Raw genomic sequence first — 7266 nt, forward strand, 5'->3', positions numbered from 1 at the left:
GTAACACTGACTCACACAGGCCCCAGTGTAACACTGACTCACACAGACCCCAGTGTAACACTGACTCACACAGGCCCCAGTGTAACACTGACACACACAGACCCCAGTGTAACTCACACAGACCCCAGTGTAACACTGACACACACAGACCCCAGTGTAACACTGAACTCACACAGACCCCAGTGTAACACTGACACACACAGACCCCAGTGTAACACTGACACACACAGACCCCAGTGTAACAGTGACTCACACAGACCCCAGTGTAACACTGACTCACACAGACCCCAGTGTAACACTGACTGACACAGACCCCAGTGTAACAGTGACTCACACAGACCCCAGTGTAACACTGACACACACAGACCCCAGTGTAACACTGACTCACACAGACCCCAGTGTAACACTGACTCACACAGACCCCAGTGTAACACTGACTCACACAGACCCCAGTGTAACACTGACTCACACGGACCCCAGTGTAACACTGACTCACACGGGCCCCAGTGTAACACTGACTCACACGGACCCCAGTGTAACACTGACTCACACAGACCCCAGTGTAACACTGACTCACACGGGCCCCAGTGTAACACTGACTCACACACTCACGCAGACCCCGGTGTAACACTGACACACACAGACCCCAGTGTAACACTGACTCACACGGACCCCAGTGTAACACTGACTGACACAGGCCCCAGTGTAACACTGACTCACACAGACCCCAGTGTAACACTGACTCACACGGACCCCAGTGTAACACTGACTCACACAGACCCCAGTGTAACACTGACTCACACGGGCCCCAGTGTAACACTGACTCACACGGACCCCAGTGTAACACTGACTCACACGGACCCCAGTGTAACACTGACTCACACGGACCCCAGTGTAACACTGACTCACACGGACCCCAGTGTAACACTGACTCACACGGACCCCAGTGTAACACTGACTCACACGGGCCCCAGTGTAACACTGACTCACACAGACCCCAGTGTAACACTGACTCACACGGACCCCAGTGTAACACTGACTCACACGGACCCCAGTGTAACACTGACTCACACGGACCCCAGTGTAACACTGACTCACACGGACCCCAGTGTAACACTGACTCACACGGACCCCAGTGTAACACTGACTCACACGGACCCCAGTGTAACACTGACTCACACGGGCCCCAGTGTAACACTGACTCACACAGACCCCAGTGTAACACTGACTCACACGGACCCCAGTGTAACACTGACTCACACGGACCCCAGTGTAACACTGACTCACACGGACCCCAGTGTAACACTGACTCACGCAGACCCCAGTGTAACACTGACACACACAGACCCCAGTGTAACACTGACACACACAGACCCCAGTGTAACACTGAACTCACACAGACCCCAGTGTAACACTGACACACACAGACCCCAGTGTAACACTGACTCACACAGACCCCAGTGTAACACTGACTCACACAGACCCCAGTGTAACACTGACTCACACAGGCCCCAGTGTAACACTGACTCACACAGACCCCAGTGTAACACTGACTCACACAGGCCCCAGTGTAACACTGACACACACAGACCCCAGTGTAACTCACACAGACCCCAGTGTAACACTGACACACACAGACCCCAGTGTAACACTGAACTCACACAGACCCCAGTGTAACACTGACACACACAGACCCCAGTGTAACACTGACACACACAGACCCCAGTGTAACAGTGACTCACACAGACCCCAGTGTAACACTGACTCACACAGACCCCAGTGTAACACTGACTGACACAGACCCCAGTGTAACAGTGACTCACACAGACCCCAGTGTAACACTGACACACACAGACCCCAGTGTAACACTGACTCACACAGACCCCAGTGTAACACTGACTCACACAGACCCCAGTGTAACACTGACTCACACAGACCCCAGTGTAACACTGACTCACACGGACCCCAGTGTAACACTGACTCACACGGGCCCCAGTGTAACACTGACTCACACGGACCCCAGTGTAACACTGACTCACACAGACCCCAGTGTAACTCACACAGGCCCCAGTGTAACACTGACTCACACGGGCCCTAGGAGTGAATTTTATGGCCTCCTGCTGGTGTATTTGAAGACAGGGGTTATAATAAAGCAGGTTACCAGTCCACTACCTTCCTACAAAATCCAAAGATGACTCCCAGCCCACCTCCCCCAGGCCGTCAGTTAACTGTTCACTTAAGGGCTTCATCCCACCCTGGCCATAACGTTTTGGACTGTGGGAGAATGTGGTGGCCGCTGTCTCTGCCCAGGCTCCAGGCAAGCAGAAAAGGGGGTACCTTCTCGAGGAGGGGGTGTCCCCTGTGCCCATCAAAGGCACCCCCCCAAGGTAGCAGCCCACTTTTGTCCCTCCCCCTCCGCCTCCCCCTCCCCCAGGCCTCTCTAATCTGAGCCCACAGCCCACACTCCTCCCCCTCGCTGGAGTCTCCCTACCGTATCCACCCAAAATCCCCAGAAGTCTGGGAGACATTGCTCCTCTTTGCTGGGGCTGGCTGCAGTCCCAGCAGTGGCCACTACTCTCTTCTGGCGCTGCTGGGACTACAGAGTTGCCGGCCAATCAGGTTGGCTGGAGACCTGCTGTACCTGACGGGCGTAAGTTCCACTCTGACCCAATTAAAGTCACCCCTAGCGGATTATCACTGCGGGGCAATCGGATTTCAGGTCAGCAAGGTCCCAACCGACTTTTCGTTCGGGGTGGGGGCAGGTGTGGATAATCCACCCCACCCATAAAATCCACCCCCTGGTGTAATACTGACCCACACAGGGAATTTTTCTTATATTCATTCATGCGATGTGAATGTCGGTGGCAAGGCAGCATTTATTGTCCTTCCCTAGTTGCCCCTTGAGAAGGTGGAGGTGAGCTGCCTCCTTGAACCGCTGCAGTCCATGTGGTGTAGGTACACCCACAGCGCTGTTAGGGAGGGAGTTCCAGGATTTTGACCCAGCGACAGTGAAGGAACGGCCGATATATTTCCAAGTCAGGATGGTGTGTGACTTGGAGGGGATATTGCAGGAGGTGGTGTTCCCATCTATCTGCTGCCCTTGTCCTTCTAGACTGGGACCTGAGGGAAGACCTTTTAGAATAGAAATGAGGAGAAACTTTTTTAAGCCAGAGAGTGGTGAATCTATGGAATTCATTGCCACAGAAGGCTGTGGAGGCCAGGTCATTGAGTGTATTTAAGACGGAGATAGATAGGTTCTTGATTGGTAAGGGGATCAAAGGTTACGGGGAGAAGGCGGGAGAATGGGGGTGAGAAACTTATCAGCCGTGATTGAATGGTGGAGCAGACTCGATGGGCCAAATGGCCTAATTTCTGCTCCTATGTCTTATGGCCTTATGGTCTTATGTAAGGGTTGGGAGTTCGGGCGAGGCTATCAAAGGAGCCTTGGTGAGTTGTTGGAGTGTATCTTGTGGATGGTACACACTGCTGCTACTGTGTGTCAGTGGTGGAGGGAGTGGATGTTGTAGATGGGGTGCCAATCAAGCGGGCTGCTTTGTCCTGGATGGTGTTGACTTCCTTTAAGTGTTGTGGGAGCTGCACTCATCCAGGCAAGTGGAAAATGTTCCATCACACTCCTGACTTGTACTTTGTAGATGGTGGACAGAATTTGGGGAGTCTGGAGGTGAGTCATTCTCCAAGAATTCCCAGCCTCTGTCCTGCTCTTGTAGCCATAGTATTTCTAAGGCTAGTCCAATTAAGTTTGCAGTCAATGGTAACTCTTGGCATGTTAATGGTAGGGAATGCAGTGATGGTAATGCCATTGAATGTGAAGGAGAGGGTGTTTGTTGGAGATGGTCATTGTCTGGCATTTGTGTGGCACGAATGTTATTTGCCACTTATCAGCTTAAAACTGAATGTTGTCCAGGTCTTGCTGCATATGAACATGGACTGCTTCAGTTTCTGAGGAGTCGCGAATGGTGCTGAACATTGTGCAATCATCAGTGAACATCCCCACTTCTGACCTTATGATGGATGGAAGGTCATTGATGAAGCAGCTGAAGATGGTTGGGTTGAGGACACTACCCTGAGGAACTCCTGCAGCAATGTCCTGGGACTGAGATGATTGACCTCCAACAACCACAACTATCTTCCTTTGTGCTGGGTATGACTCCAACCAGTGGAGAGTTTTCCGCCCGATTCCCATTGATTCCAGTTTTGCAAGGGATCCTTAATGCCACACTCGGTCAAATGCTGCCTAGGTGTCAAGGGCTGTCACTCTCACCTCACCTCTGGAGTTCAGCTGTTTTGTCCATGTTTGGATGAAGGCTGTAATGAAGTCAAGAGTTGAGTAGCTCTGGTGGAACCTATCAGTGAGTAGGTTATTGCTGAGTAAGTGCCACTTGATAGCACTGATGACAACATCTTCCATCACTTTGCTGATGATCGAGAGTAGACTGATGAGGCGGTAATTGGTTGGGTTGGATTTGTCCTGCTTTTTGTGGACAGGACATACCTGGGCAATTTCCCACATAGCCGGGTAGATGTCAGTGCTGTAGCTGTACTGGAACAGCTTGGCTAGGGGCGCGGCAAGTTCTGGAGCACAAGTCTTCAGTACTGTTGCTGGAATATTGTCAGGGCTCATAGCCTTTGTTATATCCAGTGTGTTCAATCATATTTTGATATCAGATGGAGTGAGTCAAACTGACTGAAGACTGGTATCTGTGATGCTGGCACTTCTAGCTGAAGATGGTTACAAATGCTTCAGCCTTGTCTTTTGCACTGATGTGCTGGGCTCCCCCATCATTGAGGATGGGGATATTTGTGGAGCCTCCTCCTCCAGTGAGTTGTTTAAATGTTCACCACCATGACTGGATGTGGCAGAGCTTAGATCTGATCTGTTAGCTGTGGAATCGCTTAGCTCTGTCTGTCACATGCTGCTTCGGCTGTTTAGCATGCATATTTAGCATGTGTTGTAGCTTCACCAAGTTGACATCTGATTTTCAGCTATGCTGGGTGTTGTTCCTGACATGTTGTTCTGCAATCTTCACTGAACCGAGATTGATCCCCTGACTTGACGGTAATGGTAGAGTGAAGAAGATGCAGGGTGAAGATGTTATAGAATGTGTAACATGATTCTGCTGCTGCTGATGACCCACAGCCCCACCTATGGAATGCCAATTTTGAGCTGCTTAGTCCGTTCAGAATCTATCTCATTTAGCATGCTGGCTGTGTCACACAACACGATGGAGCCTGTCCTTAGTCTATACAGGACTGTGCAGTGGTCACTCCTGCCAATACTGTCTGGACCATGTGACCATGAAGCGATCAGATTTTCATAAGGAACTATTTGGTTCACTCATGACCTATCGGGAATGAAACGTGCTGTTCTCACCCGGTCTGTCCTGTATGTGACTCCAGGCCCACAGTAATGTGGTTGGCTCTTAACTGCCCTCTGAAATGACCTAGCAAGCTACTTAATTGTACCAAAATCCTCCAACAAAGTACATTAATAATAAAACTAGACAGATCACCTGGCATCGACCAAGCCATTGGATTCAGACATGATAGAGGAATACCTCAACCAGTTGATCCTGGAAAATCTTTTTCGTTGATATCTGGGGGCTTGAACCAAAATTGGAAGAGCTGTCCCAGACTAGTTAAGTAATAGCCTGACATAGTCATACTCACAGAATCATACATACCAGCTAATGTTCCAATCCACCATCACCATCCTTGGGTTTGTTTTGTTCACCAGAGGCATATATTTGGCAGGGACCTTCCCTGGATATTTTCAACATAGATTATGAGTGTCATCAAGTCTCATGGCATCTGGTCCAACATGGGCAAGGAAACTTCCTGCTGATTACCACCTACCAGCCCTTGGAAGAGGCACTGAGGAGAGTGGGGGCACAGAATGTACTCTGGCTGGGAGATTTCAATGTCCATCATAAACAGTGGCTCAGTATCACCACTACTCCTGGAGTGATAGAGTTATACAGCACAGAAACAAGCCCTTCGGCCCATTGTGTCCATGCTGCCCATCAAGCTCCTATCTATTCTAATCCCATTTTCCAGCACTTGGACCTTAGCCCTGTATGCTACGATGTTTCAAGTGCTCATCCAAATACTTCTTAAATGTTGTGAGGGTTCCTGCCTCTACCACCCCCTCAGTCAGTGTGTTCCAGATTCCAACCACCCTCTGGGTGAAAGAATTTTTCCTCAAATCCCCTCCAAACCCCCTGCCCCTTACCTTAAGCCTATGTCCCCTGGTTATTGACATCTCCGCTAAGGAAAAAGTTTCTTCCTATCTATGCCCCTCATAATTTTGTATACCTCTATAAGGTTTCCCCCCCCAGCCTTCTTGGCTCTAAGGAAAACAACCCTAGCCTATCCAGTCTCTCTTCATAGCTGAAACGCTCCAGCCCAGGCAACATCCTGGTGAATCTCCTCTGCACCCTCTCCAGTGCAATCACATCCTTCCTATAGTGTGGTGACCAGAACTGCACACAGTGCTCCAGCTGTGGCCTAACTAGCATTTTATACAGCTCCAACATAACCTCCCTGCTCTTATATTCTATACCTCGGCTAATAAAAGCAAATATCCCACATGCCTTCATTAATCACCTTATCGACCTTGTGCTGCTGCCTTCTAGGATCTATGGACATGTACACCAAGATCCCTCTGATCCTCTGTACTTCCCAGGGTCCTACCATTCATTGTGTATTCCCTTGCTGTGTTAGTCCTTCCAAAATGCATCACCTCACACTGCTGACCAAGTAGCAAAGGACACAGCTGTCAGTGTAAGAGAAGGAAGAATCGGTCTGAATTTAACTGAATTGAAATGCTGGATTATGAGTCCAGATCGCAGGTTTGCAAGTTCAGTAATATAACCGCTGCACTAAACCTGCTCCAGCCAGTGTTATGAATGCTTTCCAACATTGGCAGAAGGTGAGGTGATTGTCAGCTCCTTATGACATAACCTTCCCACCCTGGTGCCTCAAAACTACTCACATCTAAATACCATGTCATCATCTGAAAAGATATCAGGTTCCACATGTATGTTGATGACACACTGCACTAAACACTATCGCTATGGACGCCTTCATTGCCTCTGATCTGTCACAACACCCAGTGTTGGATGAGCTGAAATTTCCTCAAATTAAATATTGGGAAGACCAAAGCCTTTGGTTCCTGCCACAAACTCCATCCCTAGTCACTGACTCCAGCCATCTCTCTGGAAACCGACTCAGGCTGAACCAAACTGT

This window comes from Cetorhinus maximus, unplaced genomic scaffold (assembly GCF_964194155.1).
Source record: "Cetorhinus maximus unplaced genomic scaffold, sCetMax3.hap1.1 HAP1_SCAFFOLD_666, whole genome shotgun sequence".
Taxonomy (NCBI): domain Eukaryota; kingdom Metazoa; phylum Chordata; class Chondrichthyes; order Lamniformes; family Cetorhinidae; genus Cetorhinus; species Cetorhinus maximus.